Genomic DNA, 21,792 nt, shown 5'->3' with positions numbered 1-21,792 from the left:
AGATAAAATCGTAAATATCTCGATAGGAATAAGACAAAAATAGCTGACATACTGGCATACAAGAGAAAAAATGTTCCATTATATAAGCATTATGTAAAACCCCCCAAAAAATTGGCGGAAAAATTTACATTCAAAAACAAATGAATACTTTGCTGGCCAGCTCCAACAAAAAAAATTGATTTTTGGTTTTATGGACTTTTCTGGTAGATTTTCGACCGAACTAATTTCTTATAAAAATGTATCTTATTTTATAACATACGCCATATGTATAGGTCAAAGTTTAAAACTTTGGAAAAAACTCACAAAAATTCAATAAATTAAAAAAAACATTTTCATCAAAATTTTCAATTTTTTCTCGGAATTTTAAGAAGACCGTTAAATTCTAGTGGCTAAAAATTACAGTTAATTTTTGCATTTTTTTTTTTGCTTTGGCCATTCGCACTTACTTCGCGGCTTACTTGAATTTATATATTATTATTAAATAAATATTAGCAAATAAAAATAAAATATCACATATTAATAAATGAATAAATATTAGCATTATTTAATCTGCCTTATCCTGAATTTCGCCCGAAAAAATAGTCAACTGAAAATTTTTATTCCGCCCATAGTAAATATATGGAAATCAAAGTTAAAAAGTGAGCCGGTTCAGAGAAAATGAAACTCATTATAAGGCTGAATATGTATATATAAATGAATATACGTATGTAAGTAAAATTAAAAAACAGCAACTTGAAGCAAATAGTTCATTTACAATTTCGAGCTAGTTTGTTCGATCAATTCAATGACCTGACACATTGAACTAACTAGTTCGTGAACTTCCCAACTCTACTGACAAGGCGAATTAAATTCACCTTGATTGCTGACATCAATTTTTTTTTTAGTGTTGCTAATGTAAAACTGGCAGAGTTTTAATTGTGACCAAAAAATAAAATTTTACAAAAAGTAATCTGCACTCTAGGTAAGTTCTTTGATGATTTAAAATTAAATAGTCAAAATTCCTCGCAAAAGGCAGCACATTCCCCAAATCTCCGCAACGAGATAAATTACCCGCAAATCGGGGAATTCCCCGCAAGTTGGCATCGCTGGTGCATACAGATCTACATATAATTGAATTCATCGATAAACTGCATTTATTAAGGGCAATGAATGAAATGAAAATTATTGTGGAGGAAGTCGAACCTTTCAGCCTTTACCAATGCTATTCATAATTGTTTCAAAATTAATGGCTTATTCAAACTTCAACGAATTTTCGATGAAACAAATTCACGATCTATTATTATAAATAAATACATGTATGTAAGTAAATATGGTATGTATGAATGTGCATGTGGCTGCCAGAGCAAAGAATAAATTGAGTGCATTGCGCAGGTGTCTGTAGCTATGACTTAAGATTTGTTTCAAAGCGAAGTGGTACGTGCAACACGACAAAGACAATACGTACGTGATTTGCAGGAACGTGAAAACATTCGGACTCACACAAAATATGTACATAAGTAAATAAGATTTAATCTTTCTTTAACTACTTATTCATTGATATACAAATATGTGAATACATATGTACATACTTATCTACGTATGTACATAACTACATGCTCACATGATTGGCAGTATAAGAATTCAATTGTGTGAAACGACATTGACAAGGCCACTCGGCTAGTTTTGTCGATGCGATTGTCGCTCGAATAGCGCCGATTCACTGCCTCATACTTGCCGCCATTCACTCTACTTTACACCATTATTCGTTCAACCATAGGTGGCAAAATATACGTATGCACATACAAGCATACTCGTACATCAAAAACATATCTTACTTAATGCATAGGAAATTCTTGTGTGAAATACTTTTATGTAGCTAGATTAAATGTATGTAATACTTGTAAAGCTATCAACCGAAATCTCTGTGGGGCATTTTTTGTATCCATTTGTGCTGTGTATGTTGGAGGCGTTGTTCACTCACCTGTAAGTTTTTGACTTAATTATTTAAGTTTTTCGTAAAAAATTTGTGAAATCAATTTCAAGACTTATTATCTTCTTTACTCATGTGTATAATTATTTTGTATTTATTTATGTTACAAAATTTGATCATAAGAATATAATAGTATCGGTGCTTTGTTGCTGTGCCGCTTTAAGCTCATTTGTGTACGTTTGTCTCAACTTTAGGTCAATATGTATGAACTGAAATTTGTTTATATTTTACATTCACTCAAACGCACCGCGCACAATCAATTGCAAGCTGTTTATTGTATAATTAATTAAATTTCGGGGTTGGGCTTATGTGATTGAGTTTTAAACTAAATTATGTTCTATTGTGTTAGCGGCGTTTTGTTTCAACTAAATTAAAATAAAAGGTTGTGCTTATTAATAGGACTTTACTAAGAGACCGGTGTTTAAGAAAATTAATACTGATACAATTACTAATTTCGCTGTTCTCAAAAGCTGGCCTTCTTTTGACAGAGTTTATTTTTATTATTAACTAGCAAATACCCGGCTTGCTTCACTCTTAAACACACACTTAAAAGTATATGGGCGCTGTTTGGTACCCGTATTGTAGTATTGCATTTATTTTCGTAATTTAATATAACGCAATTTTTCAAACAGGTGGCAACCCTCTTCAAAAATATTTTCGGCAGTAAATTTTCGTAAACCTTTTCAGTTTGATACCCATATTGCATTATTCAATTAATCTTATCAATTAAATAGAATTAAAGTTTTCGAACAGGTGGCAACCTTCAACGAAAATATTTTCGGCTGTAAGCCTCGATTCCGGCCTCCTTAAACCTCTGCTGTTTGCTGGCCATATTGCATGATTTACTTTATCTTAAGGCTCAAAAAGTTTTAAAGCCGAAAATATTTTTGCCACGTGTTTGAAAATTTCAATTTAATTTAAAAGCTAAAACGAATATTGCAATATGGGTATAAAATTGAAGAGGTTAAGGAAAGTTTACTGCCGAAAATATTTTTGAAAAGGGTTGCGGCCTGCCTAAAATTTTTTATTCAACTAAATTGAAAAAATAAGTTAAATATTGCAATACTTTTAATGCGCAGAGAAGCACGCCGGGTATTTCCTAGTTTTCAATAAAACTAAATTGAATAGAATTTGGTGAAAATGGAATGATTTTCTCGAATGCTTTGATTTCTTTCATTTTATTTATTTAAAATATGTTCGATATGGACTATGCTTCTAGGTAAAATAGCATATTTCATGTGTTTTTCTCGGAGGTCTGCAATTATCGCTTAATTTCATACATGTTTTTCTTACTTTCTCTTAGCAGCTTTAGTACCTCCGTGACTCAATAACCATTTCTTCGAAAAGCCTAAATTCCAAAAGTGTTTCTTAATTCCCTCTAACCTACTAGGTGCATGCTTGAACATATTTCGAAGAAATGTTTCGAATCATTAAGGAATTCATAAAAGTATGTGTATTAAGTTGGGCTCTACTGAAGTCTTACACCTTTTTTCCGAGGATCGATCGCTATTGGAATAAAACTTGTCCTATTATCGGTCTGCGTCATACCGAGTGGTAGTACGAAATACACAAAATTAAGGAGTTTTTCAGGTGTTTGATAACAAAGTTTAACTTTTGCCACTACGCACTACGCAAATTCCATTTAAATTAATGGAATTAGGTAATTGAATTAGATAGGCATCAACATATGGAAGTCAGGCGAAACAGGTTTAAGAAGGTTTTAGCATGAGAATATTACGAATATGGTTGCCACCTGTTTGTGAAGTCAAATTTAGTTAAACTAAAATATCAATTGTGTCGAACCAAAGGTTTACGATATCGTATTTGTTATTTTATTACAAATACATACATTGTCCACCAGTAATTTGTTCTGATTACATTACCTTAAAATTACTGGACTCTTAATATAACTCAGGAAAGTAAATTACTTTTCACTTATTTCTTGCTAAATATGTTCTAATTTTTCTTTTGTCTGATGCCCACATTAATATACGTATTTCAGTTACCTTGTTCCTTTGATTAAAGGGAATTTGATAGTTTAAACATGTGGCAACCCTTCTACGTGTCGTTTAGAAGTAAAGCATTTTCAAAACCATTTCAATTGATACCCATATTGTAATATTATCATTAAATAATTTTTATAAAATTTGTAACAGGTGGCAACCCGTTTTAAAAAAATAAAACTTTATTGCCCATCAACAGGCAAAGCCCTCTCATTTGGCACCTCACTTTTTAAAATAGAACGAACTATATGTACATACCTATGTAAATGCCACAAGAACCCAAATTTTCAACTTCAAACTGAATTTACAGTGAAAGTATGTCCAAAAAGAAATTGTATTTTTGAATTTAGCATTTTATATGGAAGGGAAGCATTGTGCTACGTCTCCTTGAGAAAATACAAAAAATTAAATTTAATAATCATAACCAGGGAACGCATATTGCATATTTTATTTACCATTCTCTTTAAATATTTACGATTAAAAATAATCGGGTTTTAGTTTCTTCTGATCCCAAATATTCACATTTTAAATATATTCTTTTTTGCTTTTTCAGGAAATTCGCCTTGTGGAGTGGGTCAAACACCTGGTTAATTTTTCGTCCATTTTTACTAATTTTGTAAATTTATATTATCAAAGTTTTTATTGCCCACATTAAGGTTTTTGTAAATCACGAAACGTATAAAGCTAGGTATAAGTCAGCTGGTCATCAGTACTGCTATACCATCCCAATTAAAATAGGAATCCAATTTAAGTGAAATTGGAAGCCTTTAGTGCCTCACAGGATTGCAGGGATTTATTGCTAAACAGATTTTCAGCTAACAAATGGCTGCAAGTATTAAGGCTGGTTAATAAGATAATAAATAGACAGTTTTGAAAGTTTTTGCTCATTCCTCTTGATTGGCACCGTAAACGCCTAAGCGATTTGGCCGCGTCCAACAAAGCACGCCATTCGTTTGTCTTCGAATCAGGTCGTTGACGGTGGGCTTCAATCTTTCATTCAATATACTCAATAAGACCTGGTAAGATATAGATATACTTAGAAGGCGTTTGGAGGGTTCGCCTTTCTTTGTGGATTGGGCAGAGCACAATAAAATTCCAATGGTCGGGTATGCTTTCATCTGACCATATTCTGCATAAGAGTTGATGCATTTAGCTTATCGGCTCCTCGCCGCCGTAACTGAATAGCTCAGCTCTCTCAGCTTTGTTATTTACCAGCCGCGTAACAGCTATTCGTACCATTTCATAGTCAGGGGGTGGGACATCGACTACATCATCATCGACTGCGGGCTTGGGTCCATATTCTCCAGTACTTTCAGTATTGCTGTCACTCAAAACGGTAAAGAATTGTTCCCTCCATAATTTAAGTACGTTCTGAGCATCGGTCTCTGGGTTGCCATTGTTGTTCTAATAGGAATTCGTCCTGGTCTTGAAACCTCCGTAAGTCACCTAACTCTCTTTGGAGCACTTATCACTCCCGTATTTCGGCCTTTCTCTTCTTATTCCGGCAAATACGTATCGCTTCCATCTTCAGCTATGGTCGCACATAGCTCACGTTTTTCGCTATCGTAGTGATCCTGTAGGCCGAATCTTTTTTGTCTAAACCTTGGTGACATTCCTCATCGTATCAGTTGTTCCTTCGAGCTCGCTGAAATCCGACTTTATCGACTGACTTTTATCAGTTAAGCGTGAATAGCTTCAATTATGGGGCTGATGTTACAATTTTCAACCTTAAGAACTTTGTGGCGATTCTACTGTAAATAAAATGCTTAGGGTGATAAGCTTCTTCTAAAGTGTGTCATATGCCCCACCTAAGATAATGCGAAAGATAGTAGCAAAAATAAATGTCGCAGATGACTAACATTTCTAGCAAGAAACAATTAACTATTTGAACAACCTATAAATTCGATGTCGAATATTTTTCTAGGATTAATTCCGATTGCCGACATTTCTGAAAAGACTCTAGAAACTCCATAAAAATTTAAGACATATATTTTTAGGTGTCGATTATCCGTTTATATGAGCAGCCAATAATAAATGGGTAATAAAAAAAATTGCATACTAATATTTTGAGTTAGGCAGTCAAGAATTACGAAGCTCTTGCTATTTAACTAAAATGTTAAAATCTCCTCCCCTTTGGATGTGGGCTCTGGAAAATAATTTATCGTAATATTCAACCTCTAAAATTTTTCTTTCAGAAATTTTTGCCTCCGGAGAATTAAATATACACACACAACTGATCGATGTGGGAACTTACATAACTAAGACCTCTAGCGCAATGAAATTTTTAAACGCAGTGTAACCGAATTGGTCACATCTTGCGGAAGCCAATAGATGTCTTTACAAAAAAAGCCATCGAATGCAATCCATCTGGTCGAAGATGTGGTGGTAGACCCGCCCATATTATGAGAAGACAATTAGGCAACTACGTCAGCACAATTGAAAATGAATTTAATTATTTTACAGCCCTTACATAAAACTATGCATATATATGCACATGCATACTAAAATTCATTTTATGATTTTATTTTTAACATGCAAGTACACTTAGGTCTATTTTTATGCGGTTTTTTTTTATGCAGATTTGAATTAATGCGGTTTTTCAAACCATTTTTTGTGCTGTAGCGATTTCGTTTTTTTGAGAGTTTTTATTGATTTTTTTTCAGTGTGTAAGAGACAATGCTTCTGATAAGTAATTTGTCTTTGTATTGTTACATAATTCATGCTGTGTTCCTATGGACACTGTAGTCAAATGTACTAGTTGTAAACTACCTCACAACTAGTATGACCCGCATGCCCAACTAGTCAGCCAACTATCTTTTTTCCATGCAATCAACTGGTATTTTTAATATAGGGATGTACTACGAGATGGCAATTGTCAGATTTCGGTCAGAAATATACCAATCTTATACTAGTTCAAAATAGACAGAAAAATACTAGTTCAATTAGGGACCAAAACCACTACTTTGGGAGTCAAAAAATAAAATGAATTCATGAATATACAATAAAAAACTTTTGATTAAGTACACTTGGCCTTAGATTTGCCAATAATTAGTGTTAAATTAAAAGCAAAAATAAATACATAAATATTTCAGACTTTCGAACATAAATTTAAATGCATTTTTCATTAAATGTTATTAAAAGTAAAAGATTTCACGTACAATAAATACTATATGTTTCATCTTTTTTAATAATATTAAAAAATGCAAAAAAAAACATTTTAGTTAAAAATAAAATAAATACTTTAGTTCGAACTATCATCACGAATGATCATTTTCGAGTGAACTTAAATAAAAATAAAAGTTTTCATTAAATTAAATTAAATTCATTAACTTTGCACATTTCAGTCCTTTTAAACTTTATAAAAGTAATAATTAACGCATAAAATTTGAGATTTGGATAAGAATAAAATAAATAAATAATTCATGCAGTTATTAAATATTCTTAATTTTTGTCTATAGTTTGGCTTGTCGATTGATAATTGAAATTAATCAAATTATTATATTAACAGTGTAATTAAAAATAGTCCAAAATAATTGCAAATGATCAAAAATAACAAAATAATGATGTAATTAAAATTAACGAATTAATAAAAAAAAATTGTTTAAGTAATGATTAATCATTAAAAATGTGCTAATATCGGTATTTAATCATTAAACGGTTATCCAAAAAACATGCTTTAATTAATAATCATTATGAATATTAATCATTATTTAACATGTATGGTATAATTGCGAGTACGCGTACTCGCTTTAACGGTTTACAATATACCCAAAAAAAAAGTTGTAATATTTTGTGTATGTACTCTATTGTACTATTAAACTGTCGAAGCCAAATAAAACAGGGCATGAATAAATCGTATTGTACTTGGTACAAATCTGGTCATTTTCGAACTAGCTCGGTTTCAGTCAGGAAATTCTAGTTGTAAACTAGTATTTTTCCTGACTAGTTTGGGGTTTCACTGCAGGGGAATAGTAGCTCATGTCGAAAGCCTGGCTGTAGAATAATGCGGCATAATTCGGCATTTGAAGAAATTTTGGTAAATAAACGTCCAAGAAATATTTCCGATACTACCAAGCCAATGTTCTTATTAAGTCTGATCAACAAATCTCTTGTCGTTTAAAGGGAATGCCTCATCCCCGCAAACATATTCTGAGCGTTCAGAATATATGAGTCCGAAAGGTGTCCTAGGTAGGTAAGAAATATGAGTTTCAAAAAAAAAAAATTTTTTACTCTTATATGAATCTTTTAGGATTCATATATGAGCCAAGTTATGAGCCAGCACCTTGTGCCAATATAAAAACAATAAAGATTTGAAATTTATATCTAAACTTGTTTATACAGAAATTGAAAATAATTAGAAAACAAAAAATGAACAAAATTTAGCTTCAGCTGCTGCTATTGAATGTATGTTGGAATGTGTATATGCATGTAAGTATGTATGTATGTTATTTGCAAGGACTTTTTGCGGAATGCCTTTGCAAATGTAGTGAGTTGAATAAGACTCAAAGAGCAACCTAAAATAAGAGTCCGAATGTAGCAATTTATGAGGCCGATAAGGGTCTCAAAAAGAGTCATATATGAGGCCAAAACTTGTTTTAAAAGAGTCCAAAATGAGCCGTATATGAGGCCAATAGGAGTCCAATATGACTCTTACTGAGGCTCATTTGATGTATGAATTTAAGCTCATATAAGTCGACATTCGTAGGAAGGGAAACACACTCATATCGGACTCTTAAATGAGCTCATTATGAGCGTAATTGCTCCGAAATAGGACTCCTTAAAGACTCATTTATGACTCCAAATGTTTGCTGGGATTATACTAAAGCCAGCTTCCCGACATAAGCTACTATTCCATATATGCTGATTTTTTTTATGCGGCTTTCTGAGGAACGCATGTATCGCATAAAAAGAGACCTAAGTGTACTTCTTCTAATTGATACAAGAGCTTCGCACTATAGGCAATGCGACTGTCAATGTTTCAGTTACCACGCCAGTGGTCTCAAGTGCGATAAAGCTGTCTTGAACTACACACATGACATTAGACTTGGCGTGAAACTGGCTCCATATGACGTAGGTAGGAAAGAAAATCGCGTGATGCAAGCCAAGTGCGTACAAGGTTAATAAACGGTGCGTGCCAGACAGTAAACAGACATAGGCATACAAACATCTGAACGGTAAAAAGAGTGGTGCTTTACGTTTCAGATACAAAAAAAGTGCCATTGACTAGTTTAGCTGATCGCAAATGCGTGTTTTGGTTACTTCTCAGTGCGTGGCTTTACGCTTCTAGAGTTTATATACTTTTTTTGTCAACCAATGTGGACTAAAAATCTTTGCAATTTTTGGCGGGCTCACAAACCTGTATTTTTACACTCCAGCCAAGTTTGTTGCTTTAGTCTTTTGGTATTTTTCTTTTAATGAATGCGTGCGTTCGTATTGACCAAGAGGCTTTTATATAGTCCTCCTGCTTGTTCATGTTAAACATTCACTGTTGATATTGCTCGTAAGATTGCTGCAGGCAGAAGTGTGGCATGCAACACCACAGCATAATGGCAAGTAATAAAATTGTGAACTTGACACAATTTTGTACTTTTTTCACTTCAGTGAGAAATAATCACCTCTTTATTTTAATGGAGGTGAAGAAAGGCAAAGGCGAACAACTGAAAACTGAACACTCTTTATTGTGTTAATTTCATTTGCCTATTCATCATTTCGTTCCTTTTATTTTTTGCTATTTTTTATTTGTGAACATTTTTTTAATTAAGAAAATACAGTGATTGGTCAACCCTTATATTTTCAAAGGAAAAATTAATGTTCCGCAATTGGATATGTTATGTTAATTTTTATGGTTTTAGTTCATGTTTAATCCCACTAATACATAAATTTAAATGTTAATGTTTGTGAGTGAGTGAGTTTATTTGTTGCGTTTTCACGCTAAAACGTCCACGAGGATTTCAATGAAATTTGACGCACAGATAGTTCATAGTCTTTTTTAATATGTGGAGTCTTTTTTTTAAGAGAGTTGCCACATTTTTCAAAAGCAAAAATCAGTTAATTTATAAGCAAAATAAAATATCTCAAAAGTATGAGTATCAATCGAGAGAGATTAAGTAAAGCTTAGAAAGTTGCCACATGTTTAGAAATATAAAATAATTAAATTAATTCCACCAGCCCGAAATATAACAATCAAATATTGACTTGAAGAAAAAAGTGTTGGCTTATGGCTTTTATTCAGAAACAGTTTTTAAACTCATAGAAATAATTAAAAAAATGTGCTTATACATTATAAATACTGGCTATGAAATGCAACCTGGAATGCCATATAGAATATTTTCTAAGGTAGTTGCCAACATTTTCAAAAAGTAAAATCAATTTATTTGTAAGTTCAATTACATAAATATTAACTTCGAACATTGTTTTAAGAGGATTGTCACTTGTTCACAAGGTTCGAAACAATTTGATTAACAATCTAAATCAACTACTTTAATATGCGTATCAGAGGAGACGGCTTTCAGAAGACTTTATTTCGGCAAAAAATTTTGAAAAGAAATGCCACCTGTTTAGATATTCAAAATCAATTTAATTACCAAGTTCGAAGAGATATTTTAATAAGGGTGTCAAACGAGGGAGAACAAGTAAGAAAGTCTAAGTTCGGGCGGAGCCGAACATTAAATACCCGGCGCAGGTACCGCTACATGGTAAGCGTATCAATTTTGAGTAAATTAGCGTCCTTAAATTTCGAAATATTGCAGTTTCAAGCATTTCTGAAATTTGCCGTTATATGAAAAGTGGTCGTAATTTGAATCTGATTCCAATAATTTTCAACGTTTTGCTTCTATGTGGCAAGCACAATAATCACACCGAGTTTGGTACAAATTGGTAGAACGGTTACCGAGATATATATATGTGATCATAAGTGGGCGGGCCCATTTTCCAAAATTTTTTCATAAACGTCTTTCTTGGCAAAGAATTGTTGCAAGCATAAATTTTGAGTAAATTAGCTTTAATATTTGTTGATTTATCGAAGAATTCGTATTTCTCCAAATTACCGTTATATGAGAGGTAGGCGTGGTTATTGTCCGATTTTAAAGAGTTTTGGCCATTTGGTATGCTGTAGCAAGACTAACAACTGTGCCAAGTTTGGAAGAAATTGGAACAGCGGTTACCAAGATATACACATGTATCCATAAGTGGGCGTGGCTACGCCCATTTTCCAAAAATGTACAATATTCTTATTTTTCGTCTAAAAGTTATTGCAAATATCAATTTTGAGTGAATAATCTTCAGTAGTTACTAAAATATCGCAGTTTTCGTATTTCTGAAAATTACCGTTATATGGGAGGTAGGCGTGGTTATTGCCCGATTTTGCCCATTTTCAATACCATCCGTCCTACGCCCGAAAGAAGTACACGCACCAAGTTTCGTTAAGATATCTTAATTTTTACTCGAGTTATCGTGTGCACAGACGGACGGACAGACGGACGGACGGACGGACGGACGGACAGACAGTCACCGCTTAATCGATTTCTCTTTTCATTCTGATCATTTATGTATACATTTGTCTATATCTATCTCGATTCGTTTTGCCTGTTACAAACAACCGTTATGTGAACAAAGTTATAATACCCTTGTGCACAAGTGCGCTCGGGTATAAAAATATTTTTGAAGAGGGTGGCCACCTCTTTATAATTTCAAAATCAATTAAGTTAACAATCTCAATGAATTATTTTGATATGGGTGTCAGACAAGATATGTGTTTTATTTATTAAATATTTTTGAAGAGAGTTGCCACCTGCACAAAAAGTTAAAATAAATTTACATAGTTAATACATTAATTGAAACCTTTTGATATACTTACGTGTGTATGTATGTATATAGGCGCCAGTCGAGAGCATTTAAGAAGCCTCTTCATTTATATATTTGAAGAGGTATGCCACCTGTTTAGTAATTCCAAGTCCGCATATTTGTTAAGTTAGCTTTATTTCTGAAATATTTTTCAGGATGGAGGTTGATGGTGTCCACCAGTTTGAAAGTTTCAGTTCAATTTAACGATAGGTTAAAAGGAACATTACAATACGCATTTCAAACGAAAGAATTGAAAGAAACCTTTTACCTAAAAAAGCGGCCGCTGTGGTGTACTGATAAGCAGTGCGCGCGCTTCCACTCCTCAGCACCTGGGTTCAAGCCCTGGCCAAAGCAACATCGCAAAAAAAATGTAGCAATAAGATTTTTTCTTAACAGCGGTCGCCTCTCGGCAGGTAATGGCAAACCGCCGAGTGTATTTCTGCCATGAAAAATAGCTTCTCATTAAAATACAATCGCCGTTCGGAGTCGGCGTAAAACTGTAGGTCCCTCTCCTTTGTGTGACAACATCAAGGCGCACGCCACAAATCGGAGGGGAAGCTCGGCCAAGTATTAACATAAATATGTGTAAGCGCTAATCTATTATTATTTTACCCAAAATATCTTTGAAGAGGGTTGGTGCAATTTTTTTTAAAAGTCCAATTTAACTTAGTTAATTGAAAATTACGTCGAGGTATTTTACATATTTACACCAAATTATTTTGAAATCATTAAATAAAAGAGTTTCTATATTTCCAATATCGATGTATGTAAACCAAACTTTTCCATTTGTTAAATAAATTATGCATTGATAGGAAACTAAAATTATATTCTTACATATGAAGACAATCTACGATAGATAAGTTGTGCTTCATACTAAAACAGCTGATTTAGTGAAAATTTCACACAAATATTACCATGTCCTACAATATAATGTGTATCTCAAAATTCTCAGGAAATGGAAATATCGAGGATGGCTCTTTTAAGACAACCATCTCAGTAAGTGCATCAAAATAGCGCCCAAAATTCTATAGCATGCTATAAAACATATCGAGATGCAGCTGTAACATTTGATGGCATACTACCGGTAAACCTTATAGCACGCGGGCGAGCCGTGGACAAAAGCTAGTGTGTTAGTTATAATTATTTTTTTAGTTATTAGTGTGGTAATGAAACAATTATTAGTACTAATGATAATGAATTAACTCATCGAAAAGCATTAAAACTGCTTGCTAAAACTATTTTTAAACCAACTTTGCCACTCTTCAAAAATCATGCGAGTTTTTTTTTCAAGAAATACAAAATTACCTTTTGGCTTGAGGCATATAAGAGATACAATAATTACATCTTGCATGAAACGCAATGTATTTAAATTCCATGAGCTAATTTTAGTGTGAATTCACCGTGTTTATAAATTTGTTCTTGGTGAAATCTTGCTTTTGTTACTACGGGTATCGAACATTATCGATTCATTAACTAAATTAACACGCATTTGAAGCGGCTAAATAATTTCCGTATTGAGAATTATTTCATGTCTGTGGGATTTGGCTGCAAGCAAGGTAGGCAATTATGTGCCTTTAGCCAAACAGCTCGGCAATAAGGTGGTACGTTCATACCTAAACATATGAAGGTTTATCAAATGTATGAGTACTTATGCATATACATATGTTGCGTGTGTTTGAAATTGACAGAAATTTAATGTTAATTGTACGGGTATATGATTTGCCAATATGTAGTAATGCCCATAGATAATAAGATAACACGGAAGTGCGAACATATAAAACTCGGTGTTAAATGAAATCGAAAGGCTCGTTTACTCACTAAATACCATAACTAATTAATAACTCTTAATTATGGTTTTGGTGCACAAGCTATAAGTATGTATAAGCACTTTAAAATAAATCTTCAGAAAATGCTCGCTTTACGCAATTCGTAAGAATTATTTCAAAATCAAAAGTCACTTAATTAGGCTGAAGGCGAGCAATGTAACAAAATGCTAAGTTGTTACTTTAGGTAATGGAGATGTCTAGTCATCCATTATATAAGAAATATTAAAACTTGAGCATTCTGCAAGCCAAACTTTAAGTAAAGGGCTCTGGAAGGCATCAGTAGCGTTGCGTTGTTTTTAGGGCAGGCATTGGCTAGCACTTGGGTTTCTCCTTCTACGGCAGAGCGCAGTTGATAAGGCATGGTTAAACACAGAGAGATAGTGCAGTCAGCTCATGCGACCACCCCTACTTCTACACTTATCGTAATGATCGTCTATATGTATATTTAGTGGGCAAAGCTGCCGCTGATCCAGCTGTGGTTTATTCTAGCAGGCGCTGGCAATACTCCCAACTAGCAGCACTTTTTAATTCTCAAATGCTTTGAACTCATCTCAATCTGGATGCAGTGCTCAGACTTTACTATAATCGCAGTCGATTTTCTGCACTTTTGAAAAATCTACCGCGTAGGTGTAGCAAATTTACGATTATTTTTTTGCAGCCAGCGTAGGAAAGAGCAGTAAATTTTAATGAAAAAAATGGATTGGGCTGTCTTATTTTTAGTGTTATTTTCTCAAATAAAAATTAGTTTAATATTTAACAGTTCATTTGATGCAAAGTGAAAGCCCTCTCACCAATTTAATCGGCATGGTTATCGGTTTTAATTATTTTTTAATACCCAAATACTGTGCAGGTACATGATTCCTATTGCTTGAAAGCATCTTCATTAATTACGATTTCTGAAGACTTAATTTTGATACTGGCGCCTCAAATATCTATTTCCCATCCAGGTAACTTTGGAGTCATGGCCCATTCAACTTACTCACGACGGATCAAAGTCCAGATGAAACGGTAGGCGGAGAGGTCTTCTGTGGGGGGACTTTTCATCCCGGCAATGTTTTGCAAGCGGAGATATCCGCTTTAAAATAAGCAGCGTATTTTATACTTACCAATTTAATACCATTCAAGGATGTCAGCGCATATTCCGTTAGGCAGCGTCGGTTGGGACCATTGATGACACGTTCCAAATTGGAGTGCCTGCTTTCCCTCTCGACGGCATCAGAATAATTTCTGTTAGCCTAGGTATATGAATAGGCACCCTTGTGGAGTTTTTCCACATATCATCAGCGGCTGGATGGATCGGCATCTAGTTAGCTCAACGAGAGCTGGGTTAAAATCGTCCGAATTCCTCGTCATAATCACAATCAAACAATTTCTAACATGTTCGCTCAGTTTTTTAAATCCAATTATTCCACTAACTCCCAAGCATACTTTGACTATCCTTTTAAACTAAGTCCAATTAACTCAATACATAACCCTATAATATCTCCCGATGATGTTTTAGTTTACCTGAAGTCCTTAAAGTAGTCTTTTAGTTATGGTCCTGACCAGATCCCCACTTGTTTTCTTAGAAATTGTGCAGATTATCGCTATGAGCCGTTAACAGCCTTATTTAATTTGTCTCTTAAAGAGGGCGTTTTTCCAACTGTATGGAAGGAATCGTTCATAACCCCCTTACATAAAAGCGGTAGCAGGTCTTCAGTGGAGAACTACCGGGGCATAGCTAAGCTTTCTGCAATTCCTAAATTATTTGAAGCAATTATAACAAATCGGTTGACGCATTCTATCACTTCAAGCATTTCATACAGTCAACATGGATTTTGCAAGGGCAAATCAACTTCTACAAATTTACTTGAATTAACATCCTATATCTCAAAAGCATTTAGTGAGAGCAAAACTGTTGATGTTATATCTACTGATTTCAGTAAAGCATTTGACAAAGTGTGCCACTCGTTGCTCATCTATAAACTTGATCTTCTTGGTCTTCCACCTAATTTTCTACGTTGGATCTTTTCATACCTCTATGATAGATCACAAAGGGTATTGTTTAAAAATACTATCTCTGACGTCATTGATGTTACTTCAGGAGTCCCTCAGGGTAGCCACCTAGGCCCGATTCTGTTCTTGCTTTTTATAAACGATATTTCTACAGATATAAAATTCTCCAAAATTTTAATGTATGCAGATGATGTAAAACTTTATAAATCGTACGTTTCAATTGAAGAAAGGTCTTTGCTACAATCAGACTTAAACAGCATGGATTACTGGTGTAAAGTAAATCTTATGCCTCTAAATCTTAAGAAATGAAAAGTAATATGCTTCTCGCGAAGAGCTGTTCTGCCAGTTTCTTATATAATAGGTAACCATAACCTGGAACAGGTATACAATTTTGTGGACCTTGGTACCACAATGGATCCTAAGCTTAATTTTAATCTTCACATTAATGTGACAGTCAACAAGGCTAAAGGTGTACTTGCATTTGTGAAACGATGGTCAAAAGAATTTAGTGACCCTTATATCACTAAAACCCTGTTTACAACATTAGTTAGGCCGATTCTGGAATACGGCTCGGTGGTTTGGAATCCAAGGTATCAAATTTACTCAGACAAAATAGAATCAATTCAAAAACAATTCCTACTTTTTGCTTTAAGAAATTTCCGATGGGATTCTCAATATAGTCTTCCACCGTATACGAGTCGCTTAAAACTTATTAACCTTCCTACACTTGCCAGTCGCAGGGAAATGCTTGGTATAATTTTTATGGTTAAATTACTGACAGGCTCAATTTCAAGTCCGTCTCTTCTGGCTGATGTAAGCTTTAATGTTCCCTCACGCGTATCAAGACACTTTTGTCCCATATTTCTGAAAGCTTGTAAAACCAATTTTGAATTGCACGACCCACTCCGTTGCTTATGCCAGGATTTTAACTCTCATTCCAGCACGTTTGTTATATCAGATCCGCTTTTCAGCATTAAGAAAGCGATACTCTCCCCTCTCAATAAGTGAATTATTGACATAAATACATAAAATCAGCTGATGAATTTAGTTCTGTAGCTGAACAGTTTTAGATCTCGACACTTAACAAACTCCTGCCTATCGTGACTCGGCACAAAAATTTAAAATATTGGTTCGTTCCGTACGTCATGCGGACTGCGCCCCTCGTGCGGATGGGCGGGAATGGAGGGTAAAAACCGTTGGGATATTATTATTATAAGTGGGCATTGTCCGTTTGGAATAAGTTAAAGACGATGAGGTGGATTTTTTTTTTCATTATCAGCTCGTTATCTGCTCAATTGACGTGGGCATAAGATTTAAACACCTTGGGTCTAACTTCTTTTTCTTCCACTAGTTTAGGTTAGGTTGTCGCAACTTCCAATCACTCCTTAAACAATTTTAAGATTCTAAAGAAATGTATAAAATCGCTGAATTCCACGCATATAAGGTCCTGCAAGTTGTCGAGGAATTGTGCACTTAGAGCGGGGAGTCTTAGTCTTGACAGAACAGGACACTGACACAAGAGGTGGCGAACGTTTTCCTCCTCTCTTTAATCTTGACGATTTCTACAGAAGTCATGTAATCGTACGTCTAGTCTACAGGCATGCATGTCTATTAGGCAGTGTCCTCTTATGGTAGATACAAATACATAGGATCAGTATTTAGTATGCCAGCGCGTTTAATACTGAGCTCCGGCCACAATTGCCTGGCAGTTTTGCAGGTTATCTCGCTATGCCATCTTTCTCTCGTTACTTTAGTAAGTCTCCCATAAAATAAGTAGCTTGCAAGTTGGTTAATGTATTAGTAGTTCATCATTTACATGCTCAATAGGAAATTTGGTTCGAAGTCGCACCAGCTCATCGGCCTAACAATTCCTCTCTATGTCGCAATGTTCCGGAAACCATATCACCTTTGGCCCACATAAATCAGCCATCTCGTTAAGAGGTGTGTAGCATTTCATTTAACTTCTTCTCCCAGACCTTAAATGGTAAGACCTTCTTTAATTTATAACCCCAAGAAATGATCACAAAAACAGCCACAAAATCAGATCTAATCTACTTTTGCATATGTGTAGAAAAGAAACGTTTCTCTTCACTATAAAGAAAAACTTATTAACTTGTCGAGTTATTAATAGAAAGGGTAAATAAAATTTTTTTAGAATTTGCTTGAAATAGATTGAGCATCGTGAGCATTGCACAACCTTTGCACAAAAAATTAATTTTTCTTAATTTATCGCTTGTTACATCCCGCTTAAGTAATACAGTATAAACAATGTATGCATTCATGCCAAGTTTCAGTACCCCAGCATAAATTGTTTTGGGTATATTGGATTTCAAAGTAGAGAAAATAATTTTCTTCAAATTTGTGCATATTTCATTGAAATTGAGCGAGCGCTGCACTCGAATAAGGGGTTGAAAAATTTTAGTGTGCCACTGCGAATATTCAAAATACTCCATTGATGAGGCAGAAGAAAACTGGTAAAGGTTAGAATATATTTCTTTATTGTAGTATGTATAGTTAATTGAAAAAAGCCAGTATGAAAACGTGAAGGAATAAAAAAGAGAATTAAAGTTTACCAGTTCTTCATTGTTCTTTCGAAATCATTACAACAAACACCTTCCTACGATCATTTCTCCTAGATTACGATAAAAAACTATAAACGTTTAAATAATAATTCACAGCGATTAAAAAAGTAGTTTATCACCTAAGCTTCAAGCACTCTTCATGCAAATGCGAAACTGGAAAGCTCATTTTATCGCAGCGTGGGAAAAAAATCTTGTCCAGCTGTGTAATTGGATGCGCTACGGCAACAGCGTCATATCGATATGTAATTACGTTAATTATCGTAAATTAAAAATAATATCTGTATACAGTGAACTTGTGTTCGTATGCATACTGCATTTGTGGGTTTTTGATCTCAGCAAAAAAAAAAATGCAATTAAATTTCTTGCTTTGATAAGGTGCGGCTTGAAACTCGCTCAAGACCATAGAAATGAAATGACTTCTGAATTGAAAATTCAAATTGATTTGTTAGGATGTTTATTTAATAGCCTTATCATTTCGAAATCAATGTGAAGGACATGGCATATCTATTTTGTCCAATCAAACCAAAACAAAACAAATGAGGACGCAAACATGTCCTACTATTGCCAGCATTTTGAAAATTTTTTCTGCACACTTAATCACATTTATATTAACTTGGACCAACTTCTCTGGAACGAAGTTCTATACAAAACTTTTTTGTTTCGTGCACTCATATCTCGGCATTTCTCTACAGCCGACGACCACATTAACATAAATTAAAAATGTTCACAGGAAAAGAAGAGTAAGTTTGATATACATACATACTGATAGCAGAAGCAGAGTGCAGTTTACAAGAATCTAATGCATTTCGCTTTTGGATGTGATCAGTATCGTAACGACTAACGTTATTATTATCTTAACACATTCGAAGATCTTCTTGAATGAAGAAAGACTTATGCCGCGACTAGTCTAAATAAAAGTTAAACAATCCTTATTCCTGCATAGCTAATTTCGTTCGTACCAACGTAGTTTTCATTATTGTGAAGGTATTGAGTGTCAAACAACCTGATTTTCCAAAGATTGAATCGGGGAAAAATGAAATTCTTTGTTTCTTATGGTAAAAAAGTATTACTCCCATTTGTACATATAAAAGAAATCGTCATATAATTAATCAAAATAGAAAATTCTGACTATTCTTTGTTACTCTTAACTTTTAACTTATTTTTTTTTATTTTAACTTGATTCTTTATTTAACTTTTTATTTAAAAATCAAACCAATTAAAACTTTGCTTTGCTGTATTCAAATAAAGCCTATTGAGTAACACGTAGTATAGAAAAATTATTTGAAAGTCAAAGATTATATAATTAAAACCGTCAGATATACCATGTATGTACCTATGTTTATGACTCGGAGGGTAATTAAAGCGAAGATGCTTTCCTGAAAAGTGCTTGACTGGCATTCACTTGGGAGGCCACAGAAATGAAACCCTTCAGACCGTTAACAACTTCCGGCCGATTTTAACCAGTTATTCTCTGAGCAAAAAATTCAGTCTTCAGTGTCTGTAAGCGAACAAAAGCTAAGCATCTAGGCATGCACTTAGAATTTAATATCTTTAATGGCAAAGATTACTCATTCCTTGTTGACGGACATGATCAAAAACGTAAAAACTTAGACATTTTAAATGGTTACATCGATTTTTTTCGTAACGAGGCACAAACAACACATGCAGAAAACAACACTCAGACTACATGCCGTTCATTGTAACGTTTTCATGTCCCTTTGAAAATGTTAAAATCTGCACGATTTACGTATAAACCTAAACAGCTTGTTGGGTGTCAAAGAGCTCAGGTGTCGTCTCTCAACATATCATGGCCAAGTGACTCATACTTAATTCTTGCAAAGGCGGGCCAGAAGCACAAAAAGTGTTCCACTGTCTCATCCTCTTCAAGGCGGGATGGGAAAATGGATTTGTCATGTACGCCTATCACTGACAGGTGTTTGTGCCTCAGCAGTCCAACAATGAGGGCAAACAACTGTATACACCTTTTGAGATTGAAGGCAACATGAGTTTTTCCCCCTTTGGCCCCTTATCCTTCACCCAGTTTCTGATGGTGGCTTCGATGGCTGAAGGTGGGAGTGCCGTAACTGGTTGCGGATTGAGAAACACCTGGTCTGAGCCAACTATGGCCAAATGGTGAGATGTCTCATTACCACGTACTCTCAAGTGACCTTGCACCCAGAGTAAAGCAGCTCGCTATGTTTGCCAACATAATTTATTCGAGACTTGCATTGCCTACCTAGTTTGAAAGTAGTTAGAGGGCCGACCAATGCCTTAAGTGCAGCTTAGCTGTCACTGCAGACGCATAACCTCCTTCCCCTCCACTTATTTTCCACCGCATAGTGCATGGCTCTGAGGATTGTAAATACCTCAGCCTGAAGAACTGTACCATACTAAGGGAAAAGTGAAGCTTATCCCCATTAACTTCGATAAAGACCCCAGAGCCAGTTTGTGAGGCCAGATTCAGTGCTGGTATAAAATCAGCATCCAGCCTCAAGGAACTCAATATCTCTTCAACAAAGGTAATGGTGGCGTACTATCCTGCGGTATTGAATAGACAAAAGGGTTCAGATCTCTGGCGCTAGCAATTTCCGTCTGTTATTGTTGTAGCAGCATACAAGTTCCCCAAAGAGATTTTGGGGAGTGTTGTTGGAGTGACAGTCCTTGGCCAAATATAAATCTGGGTCGTTCCGGTTACGTAGACCCGACTGTCGTGGGAACGAGCAATTTCCGTCTCGCGCCACTCAGTGTTATGCCAACATCCGTTTTTTTAGGGCCGTTAAGGCTTCCCCACGTATGAAGACACAAAGTGACGGTAAGTGCAGCCGTGCATCAAGAGCGGCGCCAGGTGTTGTAGAGAAAGCTCCCGTACAGCAGACGGCAATAGTTCTTTAAACCGCTTTTTTGATTTTTTTTTTCAATAAGACACCTTTTGTATGACAAAACTTATTTTGAACCAGGTGAACGGTTTCCAGCTTTCCCTTTTATTTTGCATGAGCTTCCATGGTCATATTTTTCGTAGTCGTGTAGTTGTCGAGTCGGCTAATGTGAAAACGCCATTAGCTTCTCGTTGACTACGAATCCACCTTAATGTGGTTAAGGCAAACAAACACGAAAGAAATCAAGCATATAAAAACCGAAACTAAAGGTTAAAAAAATAATAAAAAAATAAACGAAAGCAAAGAGGGTGTGGCTACATTTTGCCAATTTACGCGGAACTGTCATTAACTAATTTTAAAATTTGCTTAAGGATATTTGAATGCATAGATCCAACAAGCACGATTGCGAACAAGCTAAACCAAAATCAGCCAACAATAAGAACTACGTACTACTGTACTACTACAGATATCTGTGAGCAATAATAATAGCTTACAACAATAATAACCAAAGCAAGAGCTATGAATGCATATAAATAAAAATATAAGCTAATCACTGTATCTCCCTCAAATCGCACGGTTATAGCGCAAACACACAAAATTAGAACAATCGTTGACTGGGCAGAAGGACGGACACGTAGACAATCGTTTTGACACTACTTAGTTTCACGCCGTAGCCGATTAGTCATAAAAATTATGGAC

The sequence above is a fragment of the Rhagoletis pomonella genome, unplaced genomic scaffold (assembly GCF_013731165.1).
Source record: "Rhagoletis pomonella isolate Grant_MI unplaced genomic scaffold, Rhpom_1.0 Rhpom_scaffold_00010, whole genome shotgun sequence".
Lineage (NCBI taxonomy): Eukaryota > Metazoa > Arthropoda > Insecta > Diptera > Tephritidae > Rhagoletis > Rhagoletis pomonella.
The sequence above is the reverse complement of the archived record's forward strand: the minus strand, read 5'-3'. Positions refer to the sequence as shown.